This window comes from Bombina bombina, chromosome 4 (genome assembly GCF_027579735.1).
Source record: "Bombina bombina isolate aBomBom1 chromosome 4, aBomBom1.pri, whole genome shotgun sequence".
Lineage (NCBI taxonomy): Eukaryota > Metazoa > Chordata > Amphibia > Anura > Bombinatoridae > Bombina > Bombina bombina.
Genome location: NC_069502.1, coordinates 849,460,990 through 849,477,781, shown reverse-complemented (window position 1 = coordinate 849,477,781; position 16,792 = coordinate 849,460,990). Strand labels below are relative to the sequence as shown.

The window sequence follows — 16,792 nt, the reverse complement described above, 5'->3', positions numbered from 1 at the left end:
GAAATAGACTCATCTACCTAAGACAAAGGGAGACATTCTGGATCTGGAAGATAAGGACTCTAAACCCCTATGGGTTAAACGAAAATATAGATATGGCAGCATTTAACAACTAGGACAGTAGAACTCCGGTATATAGAAAGATCATACCAGCCCCCATGTACTCATTCTAATATGGAAAAATATAGATATGGCCATATTTAACAGTTAGGGCACTAAAACAGTTCCCTTGCCCCTTACATAATGAAAGTTACATTCTGGTATTTGAAAGATACATTAAAGTATGGGTTGAACGATAATATAGACATGGTAACATTTAATAACTAGGACATCAAAACTTGTGTTTTTAGAAACATCATAGTAGTTCCCACGCCCCACACTACATCAAGCCTATTTTTGTATTTAAAAGATACATACGGGGAACAAGTATACATAGGAACATGAATGTACTTTTATACTGATGGTGCATATACGTGCATTTCTTAAGAGACAAGATGGACACATATATACTTTTACACATATGGTCAAATATATTCTACACCATATGGGCTTTAAGGTTATAGGACATTAGTATAGATTTCACACTTTGGATCTAGGTGAGGATCATATAATAACAACTATGGTGTTTCTATTCAATAGTGTACTAGGGTAATTTTAGAGTACAGGTATAGGAGTATCTAATAGGATAAATGGATAAAATATAGGTATAGGATATTTATGTCCTATACTACACGTATACTAATATAAGCTTATCTCATCAACAATACTTTTAACATACAGATATGTATCAAGATGAGGAAGCTATAATATTACATCGTGGATTGTATACGATTGATTGAATAGATTAGTTATAGGGGACTATCTGAACAAGATAAGTTATAGGGGAAAATCAGGATCGAACATATCAGCTTTTAGGAGTACATCAAAATGTGGGTACATTGGAGATGTGATCTTTATTTTTAAATTTAAAAATGTATATGATTTTATCTATTTTTATAGTTTTAATTTTGTTTTTGTATCTATATCTGTTTATTTGTAGTACAGTATATAGTTGTATTTTGGGAGAGTCCAGATTGCAGGGGGCGTGTGATACTGTGCTTTGCTTGTAAAACCGGCTGATAGATTTATGTATGTATCAAGCGTTACAAGGATGACAGTTAATGGGTTAATGTTCTAACACTGTTGCGTATGGAGCCTAGAGGTGTGTCAGATGCTCATTGATTTTGAGCGGAACAACAGCCCGGGAAGGTTGGGCTGAACAGCTAACACCTAATATCCGATTGGATATTTTAGACCAATCCGATACTCTTGCAGGCTACAGCAACAAGGTTACTAATACGCAAGCGCAGTAAAACCCCTAGGACGCAAAAAAAAAAGTGTATTTAAGCCGTAGGTATTTTAATTTTGTAATTACACCTGATGAAATGGTCAATATAGATTGTGAAACATTGTGTTTTTATTGAAATAAAAGTCTTTTTTTTTTATACTATTAGACTTATCCACAAGCTTTATTTGTATTTCTATATCAGTATAACCCTTTATTATTACACGCAAGTGTATAGAGGTATACTTGATCACTGCAGTCTTACACAACTTCTGTGAACACTGTACGGTGGAGGCTGATTTGAACATCGAGAGGCTTGGAGAACACGGGAAAAGTTGTCTGGGCGACTTTAAGAGCCCAGGAAGCCTTTGTTGCACTTCTCAAGTGCCTTGAATCCCGTGGGTACATTTATTTGTGCGCTGGTCTTAATTTATCATATTGATTGTGCACTATGGTGGAGCCTTCTTTTTTTTCTTTTTTATATGATATAGTACTCTAATTTGTATACCAACAAATTTGGAAGAAGCAGCTTACCACGACCCTCTGGGATTTGCTGAATATTGATGCGATACCATTCAAGAGGTGTTGGGAGAAACCCTATACAGACTTTGGACAAGTGATATCAAGTATCACAAAGCGTATGAACTTTTCACTGATGTTTATACATCACTTTATGTCACTATTTATTATTAACATCAGTATATTTGATATTATCACTATTTGGTGCTAGGGAGTGCAGTGTATTTACGCATAATATTACCCTGAGCAATCCAATATTTATATGGCTATGAGTGTATTTTGAAATTTAATGTGTATAATATTTAAGATTATACATTGGCGCATTCAATACTCTAAACATATTTTTTTTACCACCCAGACTGGGCCCCTGAATAAGTGAACCCTAGGATAAAATATATAATGATGCTTAAATCTGGGCAATAAAGTGCCACATAGATTAGTAAATGACAAAATCCAAAAGATGTATTACTACATCTGCTGTAAGGCTGCTCCTTATACCTAGTACCCTCTGTACAGATGCGATTGTGCTTTTGTTTCCCAACTTCATATCATTATACAGACATTGCTCTGTGACAAAAGGTTTACTTGTAATATTTAGTTAAACTGATTCATATAACATTTTTCTGCTCTATTAATCTCAGTGTCTTTCATACACCTTAATAATAATAATAAAAAAAATATTATCAGCATAATCATGACTATATTTGTTTTTAAAACATTTCACAATAATGTCACTAAACTAACACACATGCAAATCATTAATTGTAACACACAGACTGTACCTCATCCTCTTACACCAGAACCCTTCACAAAGCCCCCTTTTCACCCTCTAATCCCCCTCTCCCTCACACAGCTACCTCCTCAACCTCTAACCTCGCACGCTCAGCCACCCTCTCCCTCACACACAGTCCCTCCTCATCTTCTAACCCTCCCACTTTTTTTACACACAACCCCTTCCTCACTCTCTAAACCACTCTCACGCATAGCTCCCTTCTCTAGAGATGGGAAGTCCGATTCTTCTAGATGAATCGGTTCATTTCGGACGGTTCGTTTAAAAGAACCGGTTCATGAACCGATTAATCAGTTCACTTGTTGAGCTGCAGACACAGCAGTCAGTGGTGCACACAGGGCAGACAATTTTCCGATTATAGACGATTATACCGTTCTTGACACACAAAGTAGAACCTTTCTCCACAAAACAAAAAAGTTTTTTTTGTGCTGCTATAAATGATCTTCCATTATAAGCATAATTTTAAATATACTGTATATTACAATCCATCAGTTGATGTATAGTTGTGGGTTTTACAGTCTGATCACTTTTTACTTAGCAAAACAAATCTGTTTTTATTTATTGTATACTAGGTTACACTCATCAATTAAAAGCAATTGTTCCACACTTCTAATGATGTATATTGCATACACATTTCAATGCGTGATTATTCGATGTGCATTTTATTTAATTTAAAGAGGCAAATCACTGTTAGTGGACTTCCCATAGCTGCCATTCCCACTCCCCATGCTATGTCATGTCTATCTGTAAAGCTGTAGCAGTTTCCTATGTCTCACTATAGTGCTTTCTGCTAAGCTCCACAGCAATATTTGGGGATAATTTAGGAGGTAGTTAGAGTTAACAGGAGTCCTTATGGTGAGGAGTATTTATGGTAAGGGGCAGTAAGGGTTAATTTAATGTGCAGTTAGGGGTAAAGGCAGGGGTCTATTTAGAACTGCTGTGTCCTGCTATTTGAATCAGTGAACTGTTAACTGAACGATTCATTGCAAAGGAGTAAAAGATTCATTGCAAATGAGTTAGTTAACAGCACACTGATTCAGTACACTGATACAACAGTACTGGTAATATGATCCTAGAGTGAGGATGTCTTATTCTGCTGAGTGATTCGTTGCAAAGGAGGAGTTAGCAGAAGCAGAACTCACTCTAGGATCGTATTACCAGTGCTGCTGCAGAGTCAGGAAATGAACTGTTTCAAACGAATCAGTTCAGTCTGGTGAACTGATTCATACAGCTCAGTGAAAAGATCCGGTTCAAAAGAACGATTCGTTCACTACCCTTCTCAGCAATCAGCATCTAATCCCCTCTCCCTCACACACAGATATCTTCTTAACTTCTAACACCCCCTCTTCTTCACATGGCCCCTCATTAACCTCCATCCATCACACACAGCCCCCCTCACCATTTAACCCTCACACACAACTGCATCTTTACCCCCTCTACCACACACACAGCACCTTCCTAGTCCTCACCCTCTAACCTCTCTCTCCCTGACAGCCCCTCATCACCTTTTTATGCCCCTGTCCCTTACACACAGTACCTACCTCACCCTCTAACCCTCTTTCCCTCACAGACAACCCCCTCCTCACCCCTCACAGAAAGCTTGTCCTCACCATCTAACCCTCGTCTACTTCACAAAGCCCTCTTTTCACCCTCTAAACCCCCTCTCCCTCACACACAGCCCTGAGAGCCCTCACCCTCTAACCCCCCCCCCCTTACACACAGCCCCCTCCTCAACCTCTAATCGCCCTATTCCTTACACACAGTCTCCACCTCACACAAAGCCCCTCTGCCCCCTCCTAGTCCTCACCCTCGAACAACCCACTCAAACTCACACACAGCCACCTCCTCACCCTATAGCCCCTTTTCCTCACAAAAAAGCACGCTCCTCACCCTCACAGCCCCCTCTACCTCACCCACAGCCCCCTCCTCATTATCTAACCCTCCTCTATTTTACAAAGCCCCCTCCTCACCCACACAGCCCCCTCATCATCATCAAACTCTCCTCTCTTTTACAAAGCACCACCATAACCCACTAAGCCCCCTACTCACACAACAAGCGGATTCCATTAGCTGTCACACGCAGTCCTCTCCTCACCCTCAGACAATAAGCTGCTGCCGTTACCTGTTACGCTGCTTCCTGTGTCTCACACACAGCCGCTATCTCACATAAGGTATCACTATACACAGTTGTAGGGTGTTGTGTCGGATTCCCGATTTTGATAGATCACCAGTTTCCACACAACACCTGTAACGGCTAGATTCCAAAACGCTAAAGGACCTAAATATGTCACATGGTACAGGCAAGAGGAGGGAGTGGGTGGAGATATTACTTCGGCTTTGTTCCTGCTTGCCTGAATGCCTGTTGTGTTTATAGTGCGGTAAGTACATAATGTGATATGTGTAATTTACAGAGTGTAACTGTGTCATGTGTGTAATTCACTGTGTTCAGCTCTGTAGTGGTTTATGTCTGTGTATAAGATGCTGTGTGTTTGTACTGATGGCACCTCTCTACAGTGTGATATGACTGTGTATAAGGTGCTGGGGAGAGGTGATGTGAGTGTGAGATAGATGGTACCTCTCTACAGTGTTATATGTCTGTGTATAAGGTGCCGGGGAGAGGTGATGTGAGTGTGAGATAGATGGCACCTCTCTACAGTGTTATATGTCTGTGTATAATGTGCTGTGTGTTTGTAATGATGGTACCTGTATACAGTGTTATATGTCTGTGTATAAGGTGCTGTGTGTTTGTACTGATGGTACCTCTATACAGTGTTATATGCCTGTTTATAAGGTGCTGTGTGTGTGAGATATAAGATTGTACCTCTGTATAGTGTTATTTGTCTGTGTATAAGGTGCTGGGGAGAGTTAATGTGAGTGTGAGATAGATGGTACCTCTCTACAGTGTTATATGTCTGTGTATAAGGTACTGTGTGTTTGTACTGATGTACCTCTCTACAGTGTTATATGTCTGTGTATAAGGTGCTGTGTGTTTGTACTGATGGTACCTCTATACAGTGTTATATGCCTGTTTATAAGGTGCTGTGTGTGTGAAAGATATGATTGTACCTCTGTATAGTGTTATTTGTCTGTGTATAAGGTGCTTGGGAGAGGTGATGTGAGTATGATATAGATGGTACCTCTCTACAGTGTTATATGACTGTGTATAAGGTGCTGGGGAGAGGTGATGTGAGTGTGAGATAGCTGGTACCTCTCTACAGTGTTATATGACTGTGTATAAGGTGCTGGGGAGAGGTGATGTGAGTGTGAGATAGATGATACCTCTCTACAGTGTTATATGACTGTGTATAAGGTGCTGGGGAAAGGTGATGTGAGTGTGAGATAGATGGTACCTCTTTATAGTGTTATATGTCTGTGTATAAGGTGCTGTGTGTTTGTACTGATGGTACCTCTCTAGTCTCTACAGTGTTATGACTGTGTATAAGGTGCTGGGGAGAGGTGATGTGAGTGTGAGATAGATGGTACCTCTCTACAGTGTTATACGTCTGTGTATAAGGTGCTGTGTGTTTGTACTGATGTACCTCTCTACAGTGTTATATGTCTGTGTATAAGGTGCTGTGTGTTTGTACTGATGGTACCTCTATACAGTATTATATGCCTGTTTATAAGGTGCTGTGTGTGTGAAAGATATAAGATTGTACCTCTGTATAGTGTTATTTGTCTGTGTATAAGGTGCTTGGGAGAGGTGATGTGAGTATGATATAGATGGTACCTCTCTACAGTGTTATATGACTGTTTATAAGGTGCTGGGGAGAGGTGATGTGAGTGTGAGATAGATGATACCTCTCTACAGTGTTATATGACTGTGTATAAAGTGCTGGGGAAAGGTGATGTGAGTGTGAGATAGATGGTACCTCTCTACAGTGTTATATGTCTGTGTATAAGGTGCTGTGTGTTTGTACTGATGGTACCTCTCTAGTCTCTACAGTGTTATATGACTGTGTATAAGGTGCTGGGGAGAGGTGATGTGAGTGAGAGATAGATGGTACCTCTCTACAGTGTAATACGTCTGTGTATAAGGTGCTGGGGAGAGGTGATGTGAGTGTGAGATAGATGGTACCTCTCTACAGTGTTATATGTCTGTGTATAAGGTGCTGTGTGTGTGTACTGATGGTACCTCTCTGCAGTGTTATATGACTGTGTATAAGGTACTGGGGAGAGGTGATGTGAGTGTGAGATAGATGGCACCTCTCTACAATGTTATATGCCTGTTTATAATGTGCTGTGTGTGTGTGAGATATGATTGTACCTGTGTATAGTGTTATTTGTCTGTGTATAAGGTGCTGGGGAGAGTTAATGTGAGTGTGAGATAGATGGTACCTCTCTACAGTGTTATATGTCTGTGTATAAGGTACTGTGTGTTTGTACTGATGTACCTCTCTACAGTGTTATATGTCTGTTTATAAGGTGCTGTGTGTTTGTACTGATGGTACCTCTATACAGTGTTATATGCCTGTTTATAAGGTGCTGTGTGTGTGAAAGATATAAGATTGTACCTCTGTATAGTGTTATTTGACTGTGTATAAGGTGCTTGGGAGAGGTGATGTGAGTATGATATAGATGGTACCTCTCTACAGTGTTATATGACTGTGTATAAGGTGCTGGTGAGAGGTGATGTGAGTGTGAGATAGATGGTACCTCTCTACAGTGTTATATGTCTGTGTATAAGGTGCTGGGGAGAGGTGATGTGAGTGTGAGATAGATGGTACCTCTCTACAGTGTTATCTGTCTGTGTATAAGGTGCTGTGTGTTTGTACTGATGTACCTCTCTACAGTGTTATATGTCTGTGTATAAGGTGCTGTGTGTTTGTACTGATAGTACCTCTCTACAGTGTTATATGTTATATGTCTGTGTATAAGGTGCTGGGGAGAGGTGATGTGAGTGTGATATAGATGGTACCTCTCTACAGTGTTATATGTCTGTGTATAAGGTGCTGGGGACAGGTGATGTGAGTGTGAGATAGATGGTACCTCTCTACAGTGTTATATGTCTGTGTATAAGGTGCTGGGGACAGGTGATGTGAGTGTGAGATAGATGGTACCTCTCTACAGTGTTATATGTCTGTGTATAAGGTGCTGGGGACAGGTGATGTGAGTGTGAGATAGATGGTACCTCTCTACAGTGTTATATGTCTGTGTATAAGGTGCTGGGGAGAGGTGCTGTGAGTGTGAGATAGATGGTACCTCTCTACAGTGTTATATGTCTGTGTTTAAGGTGCTGGGGAGAGGTGATGTGAATGTGAGATAGATGGTACCTCTTTATAGTGTTATATGTCTGTGTATAAGGTGTGGGGAGAGATAGATGGAACCTCTCTATAGTGTTATATGCCTGTTTATAAGGTGATGTGTGTGTGATAGAGATTGTACCTCTGTATAGTGTTATATGTCTGTGTATAAGGTGCTGGAAAGAGGTAATTTGAATATGAGAGAGATGGTACCTCTCTATAGTGTTATATATCTGTGTATAAGGTTCTGGGAAGGGATGGTGTGTGTGATAGATGTTACCATTCTGTAGTATTAATGTGTCTGTGTATAAGGGGTTGTGTGTTTGTACTGATGGTACCTCTCTACAGTGTTATAGGTCTGTGTATAAGGTGCTGGGGAGAGGGGATGTAAGTGTGAGATAGATAGTACCTCTCTATAGTGTTATATACCTGTTTATAAGGTGCTTTGTGTGAGAGAGAGAGATTGTACAATTGTATAGTGTTATATGTCTGTGTATAAGGTGCTGTGTGTTTGTACGGATGTACCTCTCTATTGTGTTATATGTCTGTGTATAAGGTGCTGGGAAGAGGTGATGTGAGTATGAGATAACCCACCTGAAGTTAGACACTTTTTCGTTATTTATTATTCAAAACCTTATGGGGATTTCCATGTTAAATAAAAACAAAGAAAAAATATGAAAAAGAAGCTTTGAGTCACTTAATGACTACTACCCAACCATACCCCTGACCGAGCATAACAAAATAATATCAAAGTTACAAATCTAACTTGGGGATAGGACCCCTCAGGAGCCCCCTGAATGCACTGCCACTATCCACTCTCATAGGTGATAATGCAAATACAAACATCATATTAACATTTACCCTATAAAAACTAGGCTTTGTGTCACTTAGTGACTATTATTCAAGAAACCCCCAGAGAGAGCAGAATTCAATGACATCAAAGTTAGGACCCTAACTTTGGGATAGGACCCTACAAGAGCCCCCTAAATGCACTGCCCATGTCCACTCTCATAGGTAATAATGCAAATACATACATTGTATAAACACCTACCATATAACAACTAGGCTTTGTGTCACTTAGTGACTACTACCCAAATGTACCCCTGACTGAGCACAATCAAATGACACCAAAGTTAAGACCCTAACTTGGGGACAGGACCCCTCAAAAGCCCCCTGAATGCACTGCCCCATCCACTTTCATAGGTGATAATGTCAATCACATACATTGCTTAAACTAGGTTTTGTGTCACCTAGTGACTACTACCCAAATATACCCCAGATTGAGCATAATCAAATGACACCAAAGTTAAGACCCTAAATTGGGGATAGGACCCTCAAGGGCCCCTGAATGCATTGGCCCATATCCACTCTTATAGGTGATACATACATCATATAAAGAGCTGCCCTATAAAAACTAGGCTTTGTGTCACTTAATGACTACTACCCACGTATACCCCAGACTGAGCAGAATCAAATTACACCAAAGTTAGGACCCTAACTTGGGGATAGGACCCCTCAAGAGCACCCTGAATGCACATCTCCTATCCACTCTAATAGGTGAACATGCAAATACATACTGTACATCATATAAACATCTGCCCTATCAAAACTAGGCTGTGTGTCACTTAGTGATTACTATCCAATAAAATCCCAGACAGAGCAGAATCCAATGACATCAAACTTAGGACCCTAACTTGAGGATAGGACCCCTCAAGAGCCCCCTGAATGCACTGCCCCTTTCCACTCTAGGGGAATTTCGAAGGGTCCTATCCCCAACTTAGGGTCTTAACTTTGTTGTCATCGGATTCTACTCAGTCTGGGGTATACTTAGGAAGTAGTCATTAAGTTACACAAAGCCTAGTTTTTTAAGGCAGATGTTTATATGATGTACGTAGTTGGATTATCACCTATGATAATGGATAGGGGCTATGCATTTAGGGTGCTCTTGACGGCTCCTATCCCCAAGTTAGGGTCTTAAATTTAGTGTCATTCGATTCTACTCAGTCTGGGCATTACTTGGGTAGCAGTCACTGAGTGACACAAAGCCTAGTTTTTATAGGTCATATGTTTATATGATGTATGTGTTCGCCATTTTCACCTATGGGAATCAAAAGGGGCAGTGCATTTAGGGGGCTTTTGCGGGGTCCTATCCCCAATTTAGGGTCCTAAGTTTGATATCATTGGATTCTGTTCAGTCTGGGGTTTACTTGAATACTAGTCACTAAGTGACACAAAGAACAGTTTTTATAGGATAGATGTTTATATTATGTATATATTTGCGTTATCACCTATGAGAGTGGATAGGGGCAGTGCATTCAGGGTACTGTTGAATGGTCCTATCCCCAAGTTAGGGTCTTAACTTTGGTGTCATTTGATTATGTTCAGTATGGGGTATACTTGTGTAGTAGTCACTAAGTGACACAAAGGCTAGTTTTTGTAGGGCATGTGCTTATATGATGTATGCATCACCTATGAGAGTGGATGGGGTAGGGCATTCATGGGGCTCTTGAGGGGTCCTTTCCTCAAGTTAGGGTCCTAAGTATGATGTCATTGGATTCTGTTCTCTCTGGGGTTTACTTGGATAGTAGTCATTAAGTGACACAAAGCTTAGTTTTTATAGTGCAGATGTTTATATGATGTGTGCATTTGCATTATCACCTATGAGAGTGGACAGGGGTAGTGCATTCAGGAGGCTTTTGAGGGGTCCTATCCCTAAGTTAGGGTCTTAACTTTGGTGTCTTGATTTTGCTCAGTCTGGAGTATATTTGCGTAGTAGTCACTAAGTGACACAAAGCCTAGTTTTTATAGGTCAGATGTTTATACGATTTATGCCTTTGTCATTATCACCTATGAGTGGATAGGGACAGTGCATTCAGGGGGTCTTGAGGGGTCCTATCCCCAATTTAGGGTCCTAATTTTGGTGTCATTTGATTATGCTTAGTCTGGGATATACTTGGGTAGTAGTCACTAAGTAACACAAAGCCAGGTTTTTATAGGTCAAATATTTATACGATGTATGCATTTGCCATTATCACCTATGAGAGTGGAAAGGGGCAGTGCATTCAGGGGGCTCTTTAGGGGTCCTATCCCCAAGTTAGGATCCTAAGTTTGATTTCATTGGATTCTACTCTCTCTGGGGTTTACTTGGATAGCAGTCATTAGGTGACAAAAAGTCGAGTTTTTATAGGGCAGATGTTTATATGATGTGTGCATTTGCATTCTCACCTATGAGAATGCATAGGGGCAGTGCATTTAGGGGGCTCTTGAAGGGTCCTATCCCCATGTTAGGGTCCTAACTTTGGTGTCATTGGATTCTGCTCTCTCTGAGGGTGACTTGTATAATAGTCACTAAGTGACACAAAGCCTAGTTTTTTATAGGGCAGATGTTTATATGATGTGTGCATTTGCATTATCACCTATGAGAGTGGATAAGGGCAGTGCATTTAGGGGGCTCCTGAGCGGTCCTATACCCAAGTTAGGGTCTTATCTTTGGTGCCATTTGATTATGCTCAGTATGGGGTGTACTTGTGTAGTAGTTACTAAGTGACACAAAGCCTAGTTTTTATAGGGCAGATGTTAATATAATGTATGTATTTGCATTATTACCTATGAGAGTGGACATGGGCAGTGCATTCAGGGGGCTCTTGAGGGGTCCTAATTTTGGTGTCATTTGATTATGCTCAGTATGGGGTATACTTGTGTAGGAGTCACTAAGTGACAGCCTAGTTTTTGTAGTTTTTATGATGTATGTATCACCTATGAGAGTGGATGGGGCAGTGCATTTAGGGGGCTCTTGCGGGGTCCTATCCCCAAGTTAGGGTCCTATCTTTGATGTCATTGGATTCTGCTCTCTCTGGGGGTTACTTGGATAATAGTCACTAAGTGACACATAACCTAGTTTTTATAGGGCAGATGTTTATATGATGTATGTGTTTGCATTATCACCTATGAGAGTGGATAGGGGCAGTGCATTCAAGGGGCTCCTGAGGGCTCAGTCAGGGGTATGGTTGGGTAGTAGTCATTAAGTGACACAAAGCTTCTTTTTCATATTTTTTCTTTGGTTTTATTTAACATGGAAATCCCCATAAGCTTTTGAATAATGAATAATGAAAATGTGTCTAACTTCAGGTGGGTTTTATAATATTAATTATCTGTATATAAGGTACTGGGGTGTGGAATGTTTGTTTGTGGTAAAGGGAACCATTCTATAATATTATATAGCTGTATATAAGGTACTGGGGAGGAGTGGTGTGTATGAGAGAGTTAGAGGGAACCTCTCTATAATATTTATATCTGTATATAAGGCATTGGGGTGGGGGATGTGTGTAAGGCAGAGGGAACCTCTATAATATTATATATGTGTACATAAAGTATTGGGGAGGGGGATGTGTGTGTAAGGCAGAGGGAGCCACTCTATAATATACGTGTGTTAAAATATGAGTTTAGCGTTCGAAATATTTTTCAGCCATACACCATTATTTTACTTTAGAAATTGGTATGGGGTTTCAAATGAGGGCTACCAAAACTCAGATTTTACATATATCTGGATATAGGGTACTGGAGAGAGGTCTGTGTGTGTGGCAGAGGGAATCTATTTATAATCCTATATGCCTGTATATTACATACTGGGGAGGGAATGTGTGTGTGTGTGGGACAGAGGGAACCTCTCTATAATCTTATATAGCTGTATATAACAAACTGGGGTGAGGGCTTGGTGTGTGAGGCAGATGGAACCTCTCTATAAGATATACCTGTATATAACATACTGGGGAGTAGATGTGTTTGTGTGGGACAGAGGGAGCCTCTCTATAATCCTATAAAGCTGTATATACCATACTTGGCTGAGGGCTTTGTGTGTGTGAGAGGGAGTGGGAACCTCTCTATAATGTTATATATCTGTATATAGTGTTCACAAAAGATGTTGCTAGCCAGGTGGCATTATGAAGTAGCCTGGAGGGGGCAGTGTAATTCTTTGCAATATTATCAAATTTTCTGTCATTTATAAATGTTACTTACCAAGTGATGGTAAACTTTCCAATTCTATAATCAGATCCTGAATGTTAGTGATGTTTTAGATAGACTTTAAAGGGACAGTCTAGTCAAAATTAAACTTTCAGGATTCAGATAGGGCATGCAATTTTAAACAACTTTACAATTTACTTCTATTATCTCATTTGCTCAATTCTTTAGATATCCTTTGTTGAAGAAATAGCAATGCACATGTGTGAGCCAATCACACAAGGCCTCTATGTGCAGCAACCAATCAGTCGCTACTGAGCATATCTAGATATGCTTTTCAGAAAGTGATATCAAGAGAATGAAGCAAATTAGATAATAGAAGTAAATTAGAAAGTTTTTTAAAATGACATGCTCTTTCTAAATCATGAAAGAAAAAAATTGGGTTTCGTGTCCCTTTAATTGATCACTTCTAATGAAGATGCGCTGTAACTTACTTTTTAATCTTGTGATTCATTCTAATACCGCACGCTCCCACTTCAAAAGTAATATCTTTGTGAGCTAACGGTTTGAACTGTTCTCTGATCAGCGCCCTCCTTATACGGCACTTTTATTGTAGCTAGAGCACCTATTGGAGAACAGTACAAACCATTAGCTCATAGAAAATATTACTTTTGAAGTGGCCAGTGGGAGCGCAGGGTATAAGACTGGCATGGCTAGATTAAAACGTAAGTTACAGCGTTTAGTCATTAGAATTGATCAATTAAAGTCCATCTAAAATATCACTAGCATTCAGGATCTGATTTTAAAAAGTGGAAAGTTTGCAATCACTTTTAAAGGGACATTGTACACTCCTTTTTTTCTGAAAGATATCTGTATTATTGTGCTTTGTTCTGTTTGCCTTACATTTTTTGCCCTTTGTACAACCTTGTATTTTTTAAAACATTTTTATAGTAAAGATGCCGTTTTTCACAGCACTTACGAAACCCAAGCTGCCTGTATGTATAAGTTTGTCTACATAGCAGGTGCGTTCCCTTCTCATATCTCGCTCCTGTGTCACCTTCTGTGTTTGTTAATGCACTGCGCATGTCTGGAATCTCTGACGTCATTTTCAGTGTTAACTTTGTAAGGCACTGATTAAAAGCTCGTTCACAGCTACAGTCCCTCATAACATTTGTGGCTTTGTTCCAGATTGCTAGATGCTGAGGCTTGGATTCCCTACATTAAAAAACTGACAGTGCAGGATCGTCTGTACTCTGGGAGCTGCAGCGGCAGGTAATATGCTTTTACAAACTGAGCATTCATATACTGTTGTGGGGCACCTGTGCAGTGATTCAGTGAAGCGCTCTCTCTGTTTTTTTTTTTGTTTTTTTTTAAACTGGAAATGTAAAACTGTAAAAAAGAAAAAAAAAAAACTGGTAATAATATTGCCTGTCTTTGCTGCTCCCACCGTACATACTATTCTGCTCTGTTAGTTCTGCAACGCTTTGTTCCAATTTGCTACATGCTGATTATTGACAGGCTTCAAATCCCTACATTGAAGAGCTCTCAGTGCAGGATTGTATGTACAGTGTGAGCTGCAGCGTCGGCCAATAATAATTTTTAAATTGAAAAAACTTTGTTACTCCACTTCTGGACAGTGTATATGTTTATCCATAAGAGAAAAAAATGCACGATAGAGCTGTGCACCGGTACCCTCTTTGTTGCTGGTAATTGAAAATGTATAAAAAAATAATTAAAAAACAATCCAATCACACTGCCTTGCATATTCTATATTGTTAAAGTATACTCCATACAGGGTAATCAATATGTGGATGATATGGATAACATACTACAGCTGCATTTGTACCTAGTTTATTAGCAAAGATGGGATTATAATTTTTTTATGGTGTAATGTATGAAACATGTGAACTGCCCACTTTCTGAAGCTGTCAGTTTTAGTTTGTTATGCAGCAAATTCAAGGTATTATGTACAGTTATTTCAAAACAAATTCAGAATGTGTAAAATCACTGCAAGAGCTAAATCTAAATGTATTCAAATATAAATGAGAAAGTACAAGCTGCTTAAATGCTATAATATTAAAAGGACCCAATCTGAAATGTATAGTAATATAAAATACAAAGCACAAAGTGTAAGTGTAATAAAACTGTCATATCATGCAGTGCTGTATTGCACTGGGCTTGTCTCTCCTTCATATATAGAAATGAGAGGGATCTTGAAGTGCTGGAAAGTTCAGCCCATGTAAAGTCTGAACTGCAATTTCTCTCCAAGCTGGACATATTTGAAAACGAGAGAAATCTCAATGTATCCTTCCTGGTAAAATATTTTATAAATAAATAAATATCAGGGCCAATGTGAGAATTCTTCACACATATTTGTAGTTTTTTAGTGATACACAATCATTGATGGAACCAGACATAAATCTTATTCCTTTAGGAATGCATTATGTGTACTAACTGACTATTATAGGTTTATATAAATACACTTATATCTATAAATATTACTACTTGCAAATATAAATCTCTCTCTCCTGTATAAACAATTTTCTTCTTATTATTATTGTCATTATTATTCCCATTTTCTTTAAATATTAATCAAATCATGTCTATGTCACATTTGAAAAATGTAAGATAAACAAATGTTGTAGACAGACAATGTACATAATACTACTGCAGCATTAGATTTGTCATTGATATTACATTTTAAAAAAAAAATAAAAAATGTTTAGTACGAATTCCATAATTCTGTTCACCGTGAAACTATTTGCTTCATTGGACTGTAAGTTTCTTCAGATTTATGTTTAGTATATGTACTATGGTATGTACTGTATGATAAAATCAGAGTTATAGAAACAGACGTAAACAACAATATATTATCTAATTTAGCAATAGTAACATGGCCTAATACACCTTATACATGCATCATAATGGTAGTGATTTTTGTAAACATCACTATACTTTTATAGTCTGACACAGAACCATTATATAATGTTGCATAACGGAGGGAATAACAAATAGTAATATATTCTTTAATTATCATTACATCTAAATTGTTGCAATTATACTGTTCTTTCATATTTATATACAGTATATATATATATATATATATATATATATATATATAAATATACATTTTATTTTTTAAACGGGTACATTTGAGTTGAATAATGTTTCTCATTACACTTTTCATGAACTATTTATAGTTATCTACTCTTCAAAGATGCCACGTTGTTTTGCAATTGGTTGCTCTACAAAACAAATAAAGGGGAGAAAAACAAGCGATATCTCTCTGCATTGCTTTCCGACATCGCCTAACAGAATAAGGACATGGATACATAGCACCGGACAAGCTGTGGCAGATATGGATCATCTAGTTGAAAGAATAATTAAAACAAAGAGAAACTCTATATTCCGAATGTGCTCAAGGCATTTCAGGGAAAATGATTATGAAATGATTGGAGTACGCAAATACCTAAAGAAAGACGCAATACCATCCATATTTGACAGTCATTCAACAAATCCTGACATTTCAAATATAAATGAACCACAACCTACAGAAAGCATTCAACCTCCACCCAAAAAGAAAAGGACATGGTCACACAAAAGTAGACACAATACTACACAAGGTCTAATAACACGGTCTATAGGAACCATGACAATGAGCAGTTATAACACTACAACACAGGAGAAAACAACATGCAATATAATAAATAGTCCTTTGAAAGTTACAGACATCAAACCAACCTGTACAAGTGCACCGCGAACAAGCGACCCTCGAACATCAATGGTCCTTAGCCCCATTACAAGGCAAGTGGAAAATTATGTTGAAATAGGAAACAATAGCACTGTTTCTGGGGTATCTATGCTTCAAGATAAAACAAGTGAAAGCAAATGATGTAGACCCGGCTTATAATAATGTTTAATTAGTCAGGGAGTATGTTAGAGACACCCGAAAATGATTAT

The 16,792-nt window shown here is 38.8% G+C and overlaps 1 long non-coding RNA gene across 1 annotated transcript; it reads left to right on the top strand.

Annotated features, from left to right (window-relative positions):
* Positions 1-4,932: 4,932 nt before the first annotated feature.
* LOC128655645 (uncharacterized) lies at positions 4,933-16,156 on the top strand. Its single transcript, XR_008401864.1, has 3 exons — positions 4,933-5,008; positions 14,021-14,104; positions 16,033-16,156. It is a non-coding gene; the product is annotated as an uncharacterized LOC128655645 (long non-coding RNA).
* The last annotated feature ends 636 nt before the right edge of the window (positions 16,157-16,792 follow it).